Raw genomic sequence first — 20,439 nt, 5'->3', positions numbered from 1 at the left:
CCCTGCCTTAGCGCCTCCTCCCCCACCACCACTACAAATAACCTGTGTGACAGTCAGAGCCCTTAGAAACTCCGAATGGTGGAGCCCTCCACTGTGGTGCGATAGCGATACCTCTGTCTGTGTACCACTTGGGGTTTCCGATGAACTCCTTCTCTTGCTGCAACACATCAACGGGACAGGTTGATAACCAATCAACAGCCACATGACACCACACAAAGCTAGAATGGGAGAATTCAGCAGTCAGATAACAAGGCTCTACAAAAACAACTGGCATACACAAATTGCTGGGTGTTACCAAAATAATAAAACCATTAATAAGAGGGGTGGGATTTGGGCAGGATGTATGAGGGGATGCCCCCTAGAAGGGCATATAATCTTAACCCGATGATAGACTTCCAGCCAAAAGAAAAGTAATTTCAGATTGTTGGTGAACTTCAACAAAACATCTATTTTGTATTACTGCTGGCCTGTAATGATATTAGCTTTGTCAACAATAATATATTTGGATGTCAAAGTTGTCAACACAGACTATGAAAACTGATAACACTGAAAGACTAGTAAGTTTAGCAACACTGGTCAGTGTAATTGTAAACACCTGCCGAGATAGTGCTCAGTGCTTCCCTTCTAAAAGAGGAGCAGGGTGGTGGCTGCATCATGTAGTACCTTCTTGTAAGAGATTGACGAAGATCTGTCTGTCTCTCCCCAGGGAGGTGAAGATGACCGACTCCTGGCTATTGCCTTCCTGTGTTAGGGTCTACCATCGCCTTCTCTCTGGTCCTCTCCACTCTGATCCACTTCCTGCGATACCTAAACACACCACAAGATGGTGGTAGTGTTGTTTTAGTAAGGGATCAGTGGATAACAACTGTACATCATATGAATTTACCAGAAAAGAGGCCAAGTAAGAGAGAAATCCAGAACAGAGTCTGAGTATGAGATTATAGACCTATGTTAAATTGACCATATAGTCCTTTGTGCTTTGCCAACCAAATGCATGGTAAATTGGGTGGTGTGTTAATGCTCTATGAGAACAGTTCATTAAATAAGTACTAGTTATTCTGCCAACTGGCTACACTGGCTAGTACATTCACAGGTTCTCGCCACCTAGTGTGATTTGTTACCTGCCAATAAATCACAGAAATAAGAATAGGAGATTGAACACAGGTCGACTATACCTCCAAGTGTTGTAGAACTGACAGATTTACAGACAACATTTAGCAGCATTTGGCTGGTGTTAATTTCAAGTCATGCCTAGTGGTGAACAAAGGAGAATGTTTGACGTTCTAGAAAGTCTATTATGACATCACCACAAACATCCCAGAATGTTCTATGTTCCAGAAAGGTCTATTACGACATCACCACAAAAGTGCTAGAAGTATCTATGTTCTAGAATGTTTTACGTTCTAGAAAGTCTATTATGACATCACCACAAACATCCCAGAATGTTCTATGTTCCAGAAAGGTCTATTACGACATCACCACAAAAGTGCTAGAAGGGTCTATGTTCTAGAATGTTTTACGTTCTAGAAAGTCTATTATGACATCACCACAAACATCCCAGAATGTTCTATGTTCCAGGAAGGTCTATTACGACATCACCACAAAAGTGCTAGAAGTTTCTATGTTCTAGAATGTTCTATTATGACATCATACTGTGACATCACAAATGTTCTTACATAATAGCATTAACTATTTATGTTCTTATTCAATGGCATTAACTATTTATGTCCCTATGACTAAATAGTGTAATGTTCTGGGGTTTTGTGTGTCACTGTTACCTGGGGGTGTGTTTCCACGCACCAGCAACAGCGGAGCTCCCCAGGGTACACAGTGCGCGTCAATCCGAGTTCACTAATCCCACTTCAGACACCAAATGTAGCGTTCTGTCATACCCTTATTGTAACTGAGGGGTTACAAAACCCTGACTGTATTAAAGATTGTGATAGATTAAACCACTGCTAGTTATGTACTTAGTATTACTGGCCAGACAGTACATCTAAATATGGCAGACACTCATAATAACACGGCACGGGACAAAGAAATTGTTAGGGTTTGTAACCGACCTCAAGCGCAACGGCACAGAGAGAGTTGTTTCAGAGTTAGCCAAAGCAAGGGCGTATTTATTCTCAGAGTCACAAGGTTGAATTAAGTTGAGCAACAGAACAAACGGGGAATCTGGCATGTGAAGATTGTTGTGGCTCTGCAGATTCTCCCAGTAGGTGGTGGTGAGGAATTAGCTTGTGACGTCTGAAGCCGCTCTGCAGATCCTCCCAGTTTTCACAGAGCGCAACGCGTAAAGCGGGCAGATAAACGAGGCGCAGCTTCGTACGGGGAATCAGGTTCTCCACAGGGATTACTTCACGAAAGTCCTGGGGAGCAACAGACAGGGAACAGCGACGGGAAAGACAGGCAAATGCAGGAGTATATTCAAAACGATCCAACATCGATATTAGGGAGATCAGGGTATATAAAGCCACAGGGCGCTGATGACAAGCTGTGACAGCTGCGGGATGAAATTGATCATTGCTCCAGAAGCGTGTGGTGGGGAGAGCACCAATCAACACGGCACCTTACAGGAACGGAGCGTGTGGGTGGGGAGCGGACCAAACCTCACAGAAATATCATTGAGGGTATTTATTATTATGCAGTAAATGTACAGATATGAGAATTAGGGTCGCGCTTGTATGGCGAGGAATATGCATAAGTCAGTCAGTAGCAGAAGTCAGTGGGAATAGAATAATTCCTACGATGGGGTACTAGGCTAACGCCGCCTGGCGTAGGATGGCAATTATAGGGGGAAACGCTGGTACCGCTGGAGACAATGGGTTCCTCCCAGAGTTGTAAGCTCTGGAGGAGAGAGGAATGTTCGGATACTCAGTCTGATCAATTGAAGAAGAAGGGGGTTCATGTACAGAATCCAGTCCTTGTAATCCAAAGCTCAGCATCAAAAGCAATAACTGTAATCCAATTGCACGATAGCAATGATGATAGCCAGCTAGCCTCGGTCCATGAGGCCAGCCCGAATGTAGATCCTCAAGGTGGTTAAATCCAAACGACAGTGGAGATTAACGATGCTCTTCTCCAAGGGTACGTTCCACAATCACTATAATCCAACCAATACTGGTTCTGCAATCGCCGCCGTCGGTTCCAATGTGCACATGTCCAGTAGGTTCTCCGACTAGGCCTCCTCGGGTACTGGCACCAATGTATTTAGTCCACGCACCCTGGCTAAGGTCCACTAGCTAAACGAACGAACTGCTGGGTAATGCTGCACACGAACGAACTGCTGTTGGCACGATACACAATAATTAACGACTCTTTACTTCACATTAAGCTAAGTCGAACTTGACGTTACTGCATTAAATCTGACACTTTTACTATTCACTTCGCACATGGTTCTCAACGCTCTGTTAGACGAACTGCTTCTCACTACATTAGAATCACACTGCGTGATGAACGATGAACAGCGAACGATGAACAGCTACTGTTTGCACCTGCCGCCGTATATATACTTAAGTGGCTTCTAGTGCCGAACCTTAGTTCTCGTCTCGAATCAATGCGCCGTCTCCGGGCATGTTGCGACATTTGAACGGACTCGCCTTTGAACCTGACTTTGGGGGCTTGTGGTCTGGCGCCGATAGCGTTATCCAATAAGGAAAGCGAATATTACTAGGATTCAAACGCAGGCTTAAAGGGATATAACGTGTATGTTGTGAAGGGCCAGATTAAACCGAATATATATATTTATTATATATATATATTTAATTGTATTTGTATATTCTCTAATATTCCTTGATATCCCTTGTATATTCCTTGTACAATATGCATTGAATATCCATTCTAGCCTACTGAACATCCCATAATAGTCTCCATTCTACTATTGGTCGAGACCTTGGTGCCAGGCTGCCATACCCCCCAGACCCAGTTCAAACGTACCGCTCAACATGTACGAACAAGTCCTAGTTCCGCGTAGGAATCTGGCTACCGCACCACTAATGGGACTATTTGTTCATAGTGCGTATATATACTGCGCTACTAAAGTAGGACTTCCTTTTCAGTCCAGTTTCTTACCCTCCAATAGAGTCACAGACGTAAAGCCTCCCCGCGACGCCATGTGTGGGAGTAAGGCCAAGTTCGCCTACCATCGGTATTGAGACATCGTGTATATTAATATTTGAATAGTCATATTTGGCACTATATCGTCGAGTTGGACGTAGTCTATTAAGCTAATAATAGTCTGTTAATATATAGTGCTTCGTACGGTGAGAATACTACCGTAGTCAGTACCCCATCGTTTCGGGCAGAGAACTGGCTGCTTATCCAGGGTGGTTGACCCCACGTGAAGCTGCACCCGAGGAGCCCCAGAGCCGACGAGCGAGTGGACCTGTATACCAGATTATTCTACCGACGACAGCCCGCCTTCCCAGGCACGGATTATGCTTTGTATACGTTGATTATTCCATGGATAAAGACCCCCGACACTGCCGTGTGTTGGAACCCCCCCCCTGGAGAGGACGCAAGGTGAGGAGACGCTCTGCAAGACGAGGTCGCTTCACGTCTCTCCTCCGTGGACCGGAGGACGCCGGCCCACAAAGAGTCCATCTGCTTTCATCTGTGGTCCAAGGATCGCCGGCGCATTGAACGGCACTACAGTGGGTTCACCTGGGATACCCTTGGCCGGATGAGGCAGCCGGATTCTACCCCCCCCCTTCCTACTCCTGTCGGCTTACAAGCGACCGGATTAACCCCCCCTAGTGTATCCAGTATATAATCATTGAAGTATCATTGCTGTTATTCCTTAACTATTCCAGGTCGTATATGTACCACCTGCGCCTTCAGAGATTGGACATTCTCTATTGATATACCGACGAATACTCTTGCCATAAAAGTGCATACTAATTCCCATTCATAAATGTGATTGATTTGATTAAGTGCTTGCTCTACACACCATCGCTGTGTAGAAATAAAGACCTATTTCTAATTCGTACATTTGTGTTGGATCCGTTTCATCTACGTGACAGTGTTCATCATAATATATTTATGCCGAGTACTGGGTGGCCGAATATTAAGTACAAAGGTAGTGGTAGTAAGTATCATATCTAGTAATACAGTCAGGGAATTGTACCCCTCAGTTACAATTGGTCCTTCGAGCCGGATGGTAATTAGTGTAATATTAATATAGTGTTATTAATATTGAAATGGCCTATGATGAACACTCCACGAAACGATCCTCCTAACCAACGCCCGCAGCGCGAACGACGGCTCCCTCAGTACTTAGAGGCTTACGCTGTCAGTCAACAACCTAGTCTTCTACTAACAGTAAACGCGGTAAAACTAGAAAGTAAAAGTATGTCTAACCCCAACGCCCAGACTACCCCGACCATAGAGGCCCCTACGGGTTCTAATGTAACTGACCAAGTTCACGGTGGGGACCAGTGGGAACCAGACATGACTTCACACCCCGCCAGTACTGAAGAAGTAGTCCCCGATGAGTCCCGGGAGGAATACAACGCTACCGAGACAGAACTCGGCACGGAAGAAGACGGGGAGAGCACCGTGGAGATAGAGCTCCAAGGCTCCGCAAGGAGTACCCCGAGGGAAGGCTCCCCTATACAACCGCCTTCTCCCAGCGAGGCAGAGAGGACCCTACAGCAGGCCTTCCTCATCAGCCTGAATGCCGCTGCTGAACGCGACCGACTGCAGATCCAGCAGCGGAGCGAAGAAGAGCATATACGTCTAGAAATAAGACGCATTCAGAGGGAAGAGAATGTGGCCCGAGACCGAGCAGACAGCCAGCGAGAAGCTGCTGGTGCTCTACGGGACGCAGAGCGCGACAGACAGCAAGCGCAACTAATAGAACAGCTGATCAGACGGACAACACCCTCTCCCTCCGCCAGAGGCTCCAGGAACTCGTCTAGACACACCTCCAGGGTGGCATCCCCTAGCCGAGTAAACAACCCTGAACTCGACCAACAGACGAGGTCTATACCCCCCACAGACCACCTCCCCCCACCGGTCCAAGCGAGACCTAGCAACCGGGAAGGAGCAGCATATCCTGTGGAGAGGCTAAACCAGAGACTACAGGCACTGGATGACCTAACTGAAGACGAAGAGGAAGAGGAGGAGAACCACGCCCGACGACAGCACAGTACTCTACCGGACCAGGAGGTCCGGTACAGCCCAGGCTATACTCCCGCGGAGCTGCGCTACAGACCCCCGACTCTATACACGGGTGAGCACGACGCACGACCCGCACCGAGGAACAGCACCTGGACAAGCGGGCCATGGTACACTGCCGGTACCAGCCCATACCAAGGAGCGGGAGGAGACTCGCCTAGGAGGCCTCTCCCCCAACGCTCGCCGATGTATCCACAGTCAGCATCATACATTGGCACGCCTATGGTACCCGACTTCACCCAAGAGAACCGGGCCCAGTATACAGAACTCCGCATGTGTCTGGAGACCATGTTGGTGGATGTATTGGATGAATGCCACAAATACGCCATCCTACTGAAGCACTTAAAGGTACCCCGCGCACATAATATAGCGCTCGCCTACGCGACCTCCACCACCCCATACACAGCAGCGCTGGTAGCATTGGACCAGAGGTATGGGCGCATATGGGATTACGTGATCCAGGAGATCCGACACATCGACCGCTTACCCCCAGCAATAGACAATCGAGCACTGGACGACCTGTCCATCAGAGTGCAGTCCCTGGTAGGGATGTTGGGAGCGCAGAGAGAGCAGGGGAGGCATGAACTTTACGCCAACTCAAATGTGGAAAGGATCTTGGCGAAGCTGCCGCCCGCTCGACAGGAGCGTTTTAGGCGACAGAGAGACCACCGAGACCCGAATGGCCCCGAACCGAACCTCCTCGATCTAGCAGACTTCCTGGCGAGAGAAGTCAGCAGCCTACGGCTAGATACATTCGGACGGAGCACCCCTGGCTCCAGAGAAGGAACCAGACGACTAAATGATGGAAGAAGATCGGTGACTGTGATGCACCAATCGGAGTCAGTACCGAGCAGCAGGAGCCACAGTACCCCCTCCAGAACGGAGAATTGGAAGATAGTGTGCCCCTACTGTGAGAAAGAACACTGGCTAGCGCAATGTGACTCCTTCCCCAAGCTGAACGCGGAGGAAGCAAGTCAATGGATAAAGTCCAACAAGCGCTGTTTTCGCTGTGCGCGCTCACACATGGCAGCCGAATGCCGCTTAAAGAAAAGGTGCACCAAGTGCGATGGAGCCCATCTGGACATACTTCACGACAGTAACAGACGGCGCCCTTCACCCGCACCATCCAGCAGCAAAGCGAGCGTCATGTACATCGATCCCGCCAGCAGCAGTGGAGCCCGAGTACTCCTAAAAGTAGTGCGTGTGACACTAAGCTACCAGAATCAAGTCCTGGACACTTACGCCGTCCTCGATGACGGGTCAGAGAAGACCCTTCTGCTCGCCTCCGCTGCGGCCCAGCTAGGGCTGCGGGGAAGCGAAACCCAAATGACAATTCGGACAATAAGACGAGATTTGAAGACGATAAAGGGCGAGAATGTCTCATTCTCTATCGCAGCAAGCGGCCAGCCTGAGCGACGGTACCAGATTACAGACGCTTTCACCAGCCAAGAAATAGGACTGTCGCGGTACACATACCCCGTCGCCAAGCTGATGGAGAAATATGTACATCTGCGCAAGTTACCGATCCCGCTCATAGACAATGCTATGCCGACCCTGTTGATAGGCTCCGACCATGCAGACCTCATTGTCCCGATAGACCGGGTTCATACCGGACCCCGAGGCTGTCCTGCAGCAGTCGAGACCTGTTTGGGATGGACTCTCCAAGGCCCGCTCGCCAAATCTCTCAACCGGAGTACAGCCACTAGATGTCTCCACTCCCGAGTCACAGAGGGAGAAACCGCACTCCTGCAACACGTAGAGCGGCTATGGACCTTGGAACAAATGCCCTTTAAGAACGGAAAGAAAGACATTTGCTCTAAAGATGACATTTACGCCATTCACCTCCTCGAGACAGGGACCAAGAGAGTCCCGGTCAACGGCGTGTTGAGATACGCCACGCCACTCCTGCGGCGAGAAGGAATGCCTACTTTCCACGCCAAGACAGACGCCACAGAACGGTACCTGCTGAACACGGAGCGGCGCTTAGCCAAGAACCCCGCCCAAGAGAGTGTATACCGCGCTGAGATTGAGAAGCTCATCACAGCGGGACACGTCACAAAGATGGACATTAAGGAGGCTGACCAGACCACTGAATCGTGGTACGTGCCTCACCACAAGGTCCATCACAACGGTAAAGACCGCATAGTATTTAACTGCAGCTACCAGATCGGATCCCAAAATCTGAATAAAGAGTTACTGCCCGGTCCCACACTCGGCCCCTCCCTACTCGGCGTTCTACTCCGCTTCCGCCAGGAAAAGGTGGCTATCAGCGGGGACATTAAAGGAATGTTCCTGCAGGTGAGATTAGTAGAGGAGGACAAGCCCCTGTTACGGTTCCTATGGAGAGAGAAGCCAGGAGATGAGCACCCAGCCATCTACCAATGGGAAGTCCTCCCCTTCGGAACGACGTGCAGCCCCTGCTGTGCTACATTTGCACTACAGAAACATGTAGCAGAGGACCCAGCAGCGGACAAAGAGGTCCGACACAGCGTAAAGAACAGCTTCTACGTAGACAACTGTCTACAAAGCCTTTCAACCCAGGAAGAAGCCGAGGCTCTCCTGATTAAACTCCGCGCCTCATTGATCAAAGGCGGCTTTGACCTCAGGCAGTGGGCCAGCAGCGATCCGCAAGTACTGCGCAGCCTCTCCTCCGAGGACAAGGCAGCCAGCAGCGAGACCTGGATGGCTACAATCCCGGGAGAAGCCCAGGAGATGACCCTGGGATTGGTGTGGCGATTCAAAACAGATTCGCTTCACTACAGACACAAGCCCCTGACTACGGAGCAGGGAAGGCCGGCGGCGGCGCCGACCACCAGACGGAGTGTGTACACAACACTCGCCCGACAATATGACCCGCTAGGATGTATTCTACCGTACACCACCAGGGCAAAAATGATTGTACGAGCATTGTGGGACAAGGACCAGGGCTGGGACGACCCCATTCCCGCACACCTTGCATCCACCTGGAGAGAGTGGGAGATGGAGCTCCACTCACTCCCAGGCGTTAATATGCGCCGAAGCTACTTCCCACCCACGGTGAGGCCAGAGACATGTAAAATGGACTTACACGTCTTCAGTGACGCCTCAGAGGTCGCATACGGATCAGTAGCCTACTTGCGGGCCCAAGAAAGGGGGGGAGAGATCTACACAGCATTTGTCCTCGCCCGCTCGAGAATAGCCCCACGCAAGCAACAATCTATCCCACGTCTAGAGCTCTGCGCAGCCCTAGCCGGAGCGCACCTAGCCACGCTCATCCAACGTGAGCTCACCATACCGGTGTCTAGAACAATCCTGTGGTCAGATTCCACGACAGTACTCGCCTGGATCAAATCGGACTCATGCAAGTACAAAGTCTTCGTGGGAGTCAGAGTCACCGAGATTCAAGACTTAACCGAAGAGTTAACCGGAGAAACAGAGTGGCGCTACGTTGATACAAAACAGAACCCAGCTGACGTCATCACCCGGGGGATACCCCTGGATGACCTCACCCGTCACAATGCTTACAGTGACGGCCCAGCATTCCTAAAGCTCCCGGAAGGAGAGTGGCCCACGCCTATCCCGAGGGAAGCCAGTCAGGAGGAGGCGGAGAATAAGAAGCCTGTGTTCTGTGGATTGAACACTGTTATCTCCGCAGACCCCAACACACTCCTGATGTGCTTGATTATAATTCTATGCGAATATTATATTGTTCACTCATCCTACCATATTTGAGTTACTGTGTGGAAGTGTGGGGTAACACGTATGAAAGCAACATAAAGCCATTATTTATATTACAGAAGAGAGCAGTAAGAATAGTTCACAATGTAGATTCAAGAGAACATACCAACGAATTATTTATTAAATCCAGACTATTGAAACTTAAAGAGTTAGCTGAAATACAGACTTTATTAGTTTTGTTTAGAGCAAAATGCAGAGTATTACCAGCAAATATACAGAGGTTGTTCGTTCCCTGTCCAGATGACAGCAGAAGGAAATTAAATTTTAAACACCAATTTGCACGAACAACCTTAAAACAAAGGTGCACCTCAGTTATAGGTATCAAACTATGGAACTCTTTGCAGAACGATGAAAAGAGTTCCAATAATATATTTCACTTCAAAAGGTTGTGCAAAGAAAAGATACATAGACAGTATAGCACAGTTTAGTATAATATTGCAGTTTAGCGTGTCAGGACGTAGCATAGAGTTGTAGTGTAGGCCAGTATGAGTATAGTAATATAGTATATAGCAGCGTAACATAGAATAATAATATATTAAAATATTGTATAATACTGTACCAATATGGTGTAGAATAAATAGTATGATTTAGTTATATTATAATAAAATAGAAATTAGATAGTATATAGAAGTATAATACATTATATAAGTGTGTGTGTGTGGGGGTGTGTGTGTGTAAATGAATTAACCTAAATATGTAGTTTGACTGATAGATAGACAAAATGGGTTTATTTATGTTGATTTAATTTGGTTGTGTTGATGTTAAATTTTTATTTATTTTTTGCAAAATGGGTATATTCTGTTTGGTTTTACACAATATGTCTATCGGTGTGTTGTACGTGTGTAGGGGCAGGTATATATAAGATTTTTTCTTCTTCCTGTTCCTTTCGGCCATGGTATTTTTTGTGAATTATGTGAATATGTACTGTTGGACTGTGGTGATTCCATGTACGGATAAATAAAATGATGATGATGATGATGATGGGGCGGCTAGATCCCGCGTTACCCCAGACAATGTACCGGCCTGAAGAAGCGAACGGCCGACGAATGTGGAGGTACAGCCAAGTATTAGCCGACAAGTTTTGGAGCAGTTTCCTACTGCACTACCTACCGTCTCTACAGACCCGCCAGAAGTGGGTAAAGGAGAGAGACAATTTGACAGAAGGAACAGTCATCATGATTATTGATCAATCACTGCCCAGAGCTATGTGGCCGGCCGGCCGCGTAAGCAAAGTGATCACCGGTGCCGACGGCGAGGCTCATAGAACTGCCCCGACTCCCAGACACAATCGATGATGACCATGACCCTATAACCCTATGACTTTGTGAAGTTGACTGACCCCTACAGCAAACCCTTATGTGTAAATAGACAACGCGATTAATCTGTCTCTGCTTAACTGATTGGGTCTAGGACCAATCAGGGGGTGGCTGTTGTGAAGGGCCAGATTAAACCGAATATATATATTTATTATATATATATATTTAATTGTATTTGTATATTCTCTAATATTCCTTGATATCCCTTGTATATTCCTTGTACAATATGCATTGAATATCCATTCTAGCCTACTGAACATCCCATAATAGTCTCCATTCTACTATTGGTCGAGACCTTGGTGCCAGGCTGCCATACCCCCCAGACCCAGTTCAAACGTACCGCTCAACATGTACGAACAAGTCCTAGTTCCGCGTAGGAATCTGGCTACCGCACCACTAATGGGACTATTTGTTCATAGTGCGTATATATACTGCGCTACTAAAGTAGGACTTCCTTTTCAGTCCAGTTTCTTACCCTCCAATAGAGTCACAGACGTAAAGCCTCCCCGCGACGCCACGTGTGGGAGTAAGGCCAAGTTCGCCTACCATCGGTATTGAGACATCGTGTATATTAATATTTGAATAGTCATATTTGGCACTATATCGTCGAGTTGGACGTAGTCTATTAAGCTAATAATAGTCTGTTAATATATAGTGCTTCGTACGGTGAGAATACTACCGTAGTCAGTACCCCATCGTTTCGGGCAGAGAACTGGCTGCTTATCCAGGGTGGTTGACCCCACGTGAAGCTGCACCCGAGGAGCCCCAGAGCCGACGAGCGAGTGGACCTGTATACCGGATTATTCTACCGACGACAGCCCGCCTTCCCAGGCACGGATTATGCTTTGTATACGTTGATTATTCCATGGATAAAGACCCCCGACACTGCCGTGTGTTGGAACCCCCCCCCCTGGAGAGGACGCAAGGTGAGGAGACGCTCTGCAAGACGAGGTCGCTTCACGTCTCTCCTCCGTGGACCGGAGGACGCCGGCCCACAAAGAGTCCATCTGCTTTCATCTGTGGTCCAAGGATCGCCGGCGCATTGAACGGCACTACAGTGGGTTCACCTGGGATACCCTTGGCCGGATGAGGCAGCCGGATTCTACCCCCTCATTGAAGTATCATTGCTGTTATTCCTTAACTATTCCAGGTCGTATATGTACCACCTGCGCCTTCAGAGATTGGACATTCTCTATTGATATACCGACGAATACTCTTGCCATAAAAGTGCATACTAATTCCCATTCATAAATGTGATTGATTTGATTAAGTGCTTGCTCTACACACCATCGCTGTGTAGAAATAAAGACCTATTTCTAATTCGTACATTTGTGTTGGATCCGTTTCATCTACGTGACAGTGTTCATCATAATATATTTATGCCGAGTACTGGGTGGCCGAATATTAAGTACAAAGGTAGTGGTAGTAAGTATCATATCTAGTAATACAGTCAGGGAATTGTACCCCTCAGTTACAGTGTATATATAAATAATATACAAGGTATATAAAACAATAAATGTAGATTCTCAGCTTTAATCTGGCCCTTCACAACACTTATTGTTAGGAAGAATGAAGAGAGGTTTATGTTCCTTTTTAGGGTTGTTTAATTCCAGGGATAAGAGTACATACATGTCAATACCTCACTCGTCAGGTAACACACAGCTACCTGCCTGGACACATGACATAAGTGGTGGTCCACCCGTCACTTTACCATGACTGCACATTAACCTGGCACACAACATACTTGTTCACATGTCATTTTTCTTTCACTCTAAAGGAAATATGTCTCACATACAGTAGACCCCCCCAGTACTTTGTGGAGACGAAGATGGGAGGCCCGTCTGTGGACCTGATGATGAGTACCAGTCTTTTCCTCAGACATATAAAATCAGTTTTTCACATTAGGATCTAACATCGGCATAGTCGCGACTCGCGAGGGCTCTCCGCTCGCAAATTGCATTTGATGCTGTAGACAATGCCACAGGGACACATTACTACAGCCCATCCGCCTGAAATGAAAGAAAATCAAACACTTATATGATCACATGACATCAGTTAGTCTTAGACAAAGTTAAATTATGCCCTTCGCATATCTTTTCTGGATACACATTTTAAATAACCAGAGGCAACACTAAAGCAGCACTGTAATGTATCGTACCCGAGGCAGCCCAAATCTTCTCAAAGATTTTATCATAAGTGTGCCTCGACTTCATTTCAGTAGATAGTCTCAGAAGGAGGTCAGTGCGTGACCCAGAGGAATCCAATTTGCATTCTTTACACAGCTTCCGTATCATGACTATTAATTAATATCATGTTTGTTTTTTCCTCATCAGGACATGGACATTTATATAGAAGACATGTATGTTGTTCCTACCTGGAAGGACCGAAGTATCAACCCGTTAGCTTCATTTCCGGTAAGTGTAATTAATTGATGAAATAAATATAATCATTCAGTTAGTAAATTGAATAAGCATAATGGCACATCCCTACTCTAATGACAAACTCATGTTTCATAAATATTAGGCTGACATGAAGATGAAACATGCAATAGTCTTTCCAGCCTGGACCGAAAACCACTTTGTGCTATGTGTAAGTGAAATTAGTAATGCGTGTCTTATAAACTTAATCTGTTTATAAGGAATTATAAACTAAAAGGCTTCGATAGCTATTAACTAAACATTCTATCGGAGCAGATTCTGCTGTTTGGGTGAGAGGGGCACATGGCCGCCGTCCTGGGAGAATAGCAGAATCCACGTTGGGTGAGAGGGGCACACGTCCACCGTCCTTGGAGAATAGCAGAATCCACGTTGGGTGAGAGGAGCACATGTCAGACAGTCTCCTCCCCGCCGCATGTATATATTCTCTCCCCACCGTATGTATATTTCTCTCCCACCCACCCCCTCCAAATATACAGTCTCCTCACCACCGTATATGTATATTTCTCTCCCACCCACCCCCTCCTAATGTACAGTCCCCTCCCCATCATATGTGTATATACTCTGTCAGGATCTATGGGTAACAGTACTGTATATTTGAATACCGTATATGTCACAAATGTATCGGTACTAAATACCTGTATGTCCCCATGTCAATATGAATTGAAAATGGGGGACCCTGATGTAAACAAGACAAACGTCTTTCTCTGGTCTGCATCCCCTTAACAATTGTGTGTATTGAGCCGTACTGTATTGTACCCATTCTGCAATATGTTAAATAAAGTTTTCATTCACACTCAAAATCTGTGTTCATTTTTTATTTTGCATACTAATGTTCTGTGTCTTGAGTCGTACTTGTATTGAAAAACTGATTTTATATGTCTGAGGAGAAGACTGGTACTCATCATCAGGTCCACAGACGGGCCTCCCATCTTCGTCTCCACAAAGTAGGCCTACTGGGGGGGTATGTGAGACATATTTCCTTTAGAGTGAAAGAAAAATGACATGTGAACAAGTATGTTGTGTGCCAGGTTAATGTGCAGTCATGGTAAAGTGATGGGTGGACCACCACTTATATCATGTGTCCAGGCAGGCCTCGGGTACAAGTCGTTTTAACTCCAGCAGCCCATTACGTACCAACCTGTTTCTTTCCCCATGAATCCCTGCACAGCCACAGACACTAAACCGAAAGAAGCTTTAGCTGCCATGACAAAGATGCCAGACATCCATACATCTGCTTATAGATCTGTTTGATAATGTCTAGCTCAGGAAAGGCTGAGAAAGGCACCTACCCAACCTCTTCCAATCCTCCAATGCACAGTCCCCCCCACCCAACCCCCTCCAATGTACAGTTTTCCCCACCTACCCAACCTCTTCCAATGTACAGTTTATTCCCCCTCAAATGTATATACTCTCTTTTTAGACTATTTTTGTATCACAAACAGTGCTGTATATTTGTAGATCTGGTATGTCATAAATGTCTAGATGTAACAGTACTGTCTATCTGTATGTCATGTTATGATGAATTGAAAATGGGGGACCCTGATGTAAACAAGACGAAAGTTAACTCTTTTTTAGTATCACAAACAGTACTGAATTTGAAAATCTGGTATGTCATAAATGTATAGATGTAGCAGTACTGTCTATCTGTATGTCATGTCATATGATGAATTGAAAATGGGGGACCCTGATGGAAACAAGACGAAAGTCTTTCTCAGGTCTGCATCCTCTTAACAATTGTATGTATTGAGCTGTACTGTACTGTACCCATTCTGCAATCTGTTAATAAACTTTTCAATCAATCAATCAATCAATCAATCAATCAATCAACTTGTGTATGTCGTAAACGAGAGAGCGAGAGAGCCCCCCCCCCCCTCATCCGCATGCGCAGTAGTGCAAAGCCAGGTCCATGCCACAAGGCTAGCCCACGTCACGAAGCCCCGCCCAGACGTTGGGCTCTGTGGCTCTGCAGATATATGCTATTGCGATAAGGCGGCGGCCTATTGCTTAATAACAGCGGAGCAGTGCTGCCGTTGCTTCCGCGTTTTCCCTGATTGGCTGCGACACTCCGCTCTGCCGCTGAGCGGAGCGGCAGAGCTTGCGGAATTATGTAACCGCCCTAATCCGCCATGATTTTCATTCGGCGCTCAGCTCACCTGGCAGCTCAGCGGTCCTGCGGTCCTGCGGTCCGTTGTTGACGAGTTTGAATCCCATCAATTTTTTTTTTTTAACATGATTTTTTTTTTAACATGTATTCTTTCGCCGGTTAAGGTTAGGCATGGTTAAGGTTAAGGTTAAGGTTAGGCATTGTTTCGGAGTTGGTTAAGGTTAGAACGGTTAAGTTTAGGCGCTGTTAAGGAGCTGGTTAAGGTTAGAGTTTGTCTTAGAGACAGCCTATTTCCGCACTGCCGCTCTCCCGCGTTGCCGCGGTCACATGGTCAAATTGTCACATTCTTGCACTGCTCCGCTGTTAAAAAGCAACACGCAAGGCGGCGTGTAATAGGGCAGGGTCACGTGGGGTCAATGGCCAATCAGAGCAATGCGGAAGGACAAGTAGGCTGCCGAAAGTATAGACGCGCGCCACGCGGTCTGGAGGAGCATCGTGGTTCGCTCCTTCCTTCCTTCCTTCCTTCCTTCCTTCCTTCCTTCCTTCCTTCCTTCCTTCCTTCCTTCCTTCCTTCCTTCCTTCCTTCCTTCCTTCCTTCCTTCCTTCCTTTCCTTCCTTCCTTCCCTTCCTCCCCTTCCTCCCTTCCTCCCTTCCTCCCCTCCCCTCCCCTCCCCTCCCCTCCCCTCCCCTCCCCTCCCCTCCCCTCCCCTCCCCTCCCCTCCCCTCCCCTCCCCTACCCTCTGCAGGCAGGGCCATATATCTATGGGCAGGGCTGTCCCAAACCAACCCGCGGCTCCACTAGAGCTCCATTCACAGTTTGGAGAGCAGCTGGATGATAGACGCGCGTCCCAGAGGCTCCGCTCCGCACAGCAGCGCAGATCCAGTGAACAGACACCACCGGGGGACGGGGTTCGGGATCGGGATCCGCATTGATTTGACCTGAGGAGTCGAGACCATCCCCGGGATTATTCTACATTGTCTATAGTGGAGTGGATTATTACAAGTGGAGCGACACTTCTTCTGAGTTCTGAGACAGAGGCAAGTTAAGTACATCATCTTTAATAAAGTTCAGGCTGAAACAAGGTTGCGACCGAAATACTCTCCCAAACTTTTGTTGCACTTTATTAATTAACTACCTAAAAGTGGACCAATTCCACCGCTGTTCATCACAACTCCTGCAAAACTCCCATTCATTCCTCCTCCTCACTGTGCATGAGGAGGGGGTTGGGGGTTTTGTCCCAGCAAAGTGGTGGGGAGGCGAATTTGGGAGGGGTGGGTGGGTGGGTGAGGGTCTGTCTGGGTCTGCTTTTGTTGCTTGTCTCTCTTTGGCAATTTCTTGTGTTAATCAAGAATGTGATCCACGTTAATTCGCAACATCTGCGCGCAGAGAAGAACACAGCATTGTTGTGTATGCAGGCAAAATAATAAGGCACACTTCAGTCTTAAACCGGTACAAAGACATAGCCGAATATTATGTCGCCAAACATGGGAACATTTCCTGCTCGTCTATTCCTCACTGTGTGCATATGCAATGAACACGCACGCACACACGCAATACATATATTTATAATTTCTTTCAGCACGATTGATTGATTGATTGGCTGATTGATTTAATTAATGAATGCATGAATTTCTTTATCTGTGGAAACAAATCTGTGTCAGACTGAACTGAATTACTGAAGTCCACATCATTCTAGTATATGAATCAAACCCCTTTCCTTCCTCATCTCTGAAGAAGCGTCCCAGAGGTCCCCCACTTGCTTTTCTTGTTTCTTTCTCTCCTATGGTTGGGTTCCCTTTGGGAATGGGCAGGCACTCAGACAGAACTTTAACATTTGAAACAAGGACGGCTTGCTTTAGTGACTGGAGCTGTGGAGCAACAAAACTAAATACATTATATATATTTACTGAGGCTAGGTTTGCATTTTTCAACAAGGCACCATTGTAGGCATGAATGGCAACTATCTCAAAGATGTCTTGATTTTAGATGCAGGTTGTCATAATTGCCAGCCAGTTGGTGAGAGTTGAGTAGGCAACCTGACAATCTCAGTCAGCAGAGTGTGCATGGTTGGTTGTGTTCAGTCTAAACATGATGTTATCCGTGTTGATGGATGACCCTGGGTTGCTGCCATCTAGAATGTGGTCTCATAACATTGCCACATCATCAGAATGATAATCCTGGACTCCACCCTTATACCAAGCCCATGTCAGTTCCGTCACAAATCCCTCCACCCCTACACTCTCAGTCACGGTCCCTGCAATCCACGGACACTGGTCAGCTCTCCATCCCCCGAACCAGACTGCAGAGCTTCGGGGACAGAGCTTTCAGTGTGGCAGCTCCCACCCTCTGGAACTCCCTCCCCGCAGAACTCCGCAACGCCCCAACTCTGGACTCATTAAAAAAAAACTGCTCAAAACCCACCTCTTCAACTTGGCCTTTAACCCCTAATTTCTCACTTTTTATGTTGTGTCTGTCCACTCCACTATGTTTGTTACTTTTGTTATTTTCTCCCCCCTATGTAAAGCGACCTTGGGTCTTTTGAAAGGCGCTATATATAAGTTATTATTATTATTATTATTATTATTATTATTATTATTATTATTATTATTATTATTATTATTATTATTATTATTATAATAACAGAAATATTGGTCATCAACTGATTTAAACCCCTGAAACATCTATGGTCGTTTTTGAAGTTGAAATTATTGTGTTTACAGCCTGTCCTGGTTTGATAAATGAGACCCGGTGTTTTTCCAATTTCTTGGCCCTATTTTGATCGTGACAGTCACAGTCTTTTATTCCACTTGTGAAATGGCTGCAATCACCATGGGAACAGATAATAATGTACTTTTTTTCCCCCAGTGGTTGCCTGTGGTTTTCAGCAAGTATGTTCCGCTTCCACCACTACTGGTCAAAGTCTGAGTCAGGGAGCCAGATGGGAACTATATTACCAGCACTGATCAAATAAACGACGCTTGCTGTAAAAGGTAGTTTGGCAAGGGCTTCAAAATTGGTGACGAAGAATATTGCCATCGACCGCTTGGGTCAGACTGGAGTATATGGTCATGAGTCGACATGTGCGACAAAAACCCATCCCTTGTTGCACTTGCTGATTGATTGATTGATTGAAAACTTTATTAACAGATTGCAGAATGGGTACAGTACAGTACAGCTCAATACATACAATTGTTAAGGTGTGCAGACCAGAGAGACTTTCGTCTTGTTTACATCAGGGTCCCCCATTTTTTATTCATCATAACATATATGACACACGACATACAGATAGTACTGCTACATCTATACATTTATGACATACCAGATTTGCAAATACAGTACTGTTTGTGATACAGGTGGGGGGGGGGGGGGACTGTACATTGGAGGTGGGGGGGGGGGGAGACACTGTACATTGGAATACTGCCATACTTGGTCATTTACTGTACAACTGGGTTAGGGCATTTGTAGGGGCCAGTTTCGAATTGCAGTCTCCCGTAGGTGTTCTTTGAGAGTGTTTTTGAAAGTGGGTAGTGATTCACATTCCTTTACAGCTTTGGGTAGGGCGTTCCACATTGATGTGGCATAATTACGAAATGTGTTTAGTCCCTTGTTTGAGCCGAATCTGGGTTTAACATGATTTGTGGAGCTCCCTCTAGTGTTGTGATCGTGGTATTCACTGACCGTTGGGAAGTATTTCGACATGTACATGGGTACCTTGGTCGTGTAGTGTATCTTGTAGACCAGGCCCATTGCAAGTTGCTGTACTCTGTCGTCTACTCTAAGGTGGGTTCTAGGAGTCGGGTCAAGCAGTAGTCTGACCAGTTTGTTTTGAGATGTTTGTAATTTGGTTTTTAGTGCCTTTGAGGTGCTTTGGTACCATGAGGTGCAAGCATAGTCGTAGTACCCTTGAATGAGTGCTCCTGCCAGAGTCTTCAGGGTATTCTTGTTTACCAGAGAGGAGATCCGGTACAAGAATCGAGTTCGTTGGTTGACTTTTTTTATTACATTGGATGCCATTTTGTCACAGGAAAGATTAGCCTCTAGGATGGAACCCAGGTAGGTAATTTCATCTTTCCTTGTGACAATATTGTCACCCACTGTAACTGAGAAGCCGTCGGTCTTGCTGAGTTTGTTATTTGAACCGAAGAGAATTACCCAAAATGATAGTTTGTTATCGGCGAGCCATATGCAGACTTTGCCTAGTTCCGAGCTAAGGGTTTTTTCAACCTGTAACTTGTTCTTGTCAGAGACCAGCAGGGCTGAGTCGTCCGCGAACAGGAACAAGTTGCAGTCACAAGCTGACGACATGTCATTTGCATAAATTAGGAACAGTAGCGGTCCTAGTATGCTTCCTTGTGGAACACCACAGCTCACTGGGAGGGGGGGGGATAGGGTACCGTTTACCTCCACCATCTGTTCTCTCCCCTCCAGGTAGGATTGTATCCAGCTCACTGATTGACAAGCTAAAAGCAATTGGTTTTAGCTTGTCAATCAGAATGGTGTGATTGACAGTGTCGAAGGCCTTTTGTAGGTCCAGCATGACCATGCCGCAGTATTTGCCCGCGTCCACCTCTTGTTTGATGTGGTCGTTCGTGCTGTACTTCCATTTTCCCATGGATGTATTTGTGATGGAGTGCAGGCAGGGCTTAATGGTATACATACACAATAAGCCAGGGCCGTAGAAAGACT

The 20,439-nt window shown here is 46.6% G+C and overlaps 1 protein-coding gene and 1 pseudogene across 4 annotated transcripts in view; one reads left to right on the top strand and one right to left on the bottom strand.

The window, feature by feature from the left end:
• The window catches only part of LOC311228461 (mitochondrial chaperone BCS1-like), a 56,939-nt pseudogene that overhangs the window by 36,176 nt on the left and 324 nt on the right, over positions 1–20,439 (bottom strand). Inside the window, exons 2-3 of the transcript in view lie at positions 16,540–16,691; positions 112–157 (exon numbers count right to left, since the gene is read on the bottom strand). The product of the transcript in view is annotated as a mitochondrial chaperone BCS1-like (transcript). The remainder of the gene's footprint in view (positions 1–111; positions 158–16,539; positions 16,692–20,439) is intronic.
• Positions 16,580–20,439, top strand: part of myo1b (myosin IB) — a gene marked incomplete at its 3' end in the record, with an annotated part of 204,053 nt that continues 200,193 nt past the window's right edge. For all 3 annotated transcript variants that reach the window (XM_084315392.1, XM_084315391.1, XM_084315390.1), the window contains exon 1: positions 16,580–16,790. The remainder of the gene's footprint in view (positions 16,791–20,439) is intronic.

Source organism: Notolepis coatsorum, assembly GCF_963971535.1.
Source record: "Notolepis coatsorum genome assembly, chromosome: 5".
NCBI classification, from domain to species: Eukaryota; Metazoa; Chordata; class Actinopteri; order Aulopiformes; family Paralepididae; genus Notolepis; species Notolepis coatsorum.
The sequence above is the reverse complement of the archived record's forward strand: the minus strand, read 5'-3'. Positions and strand labels throughout refer to the sequence as shown.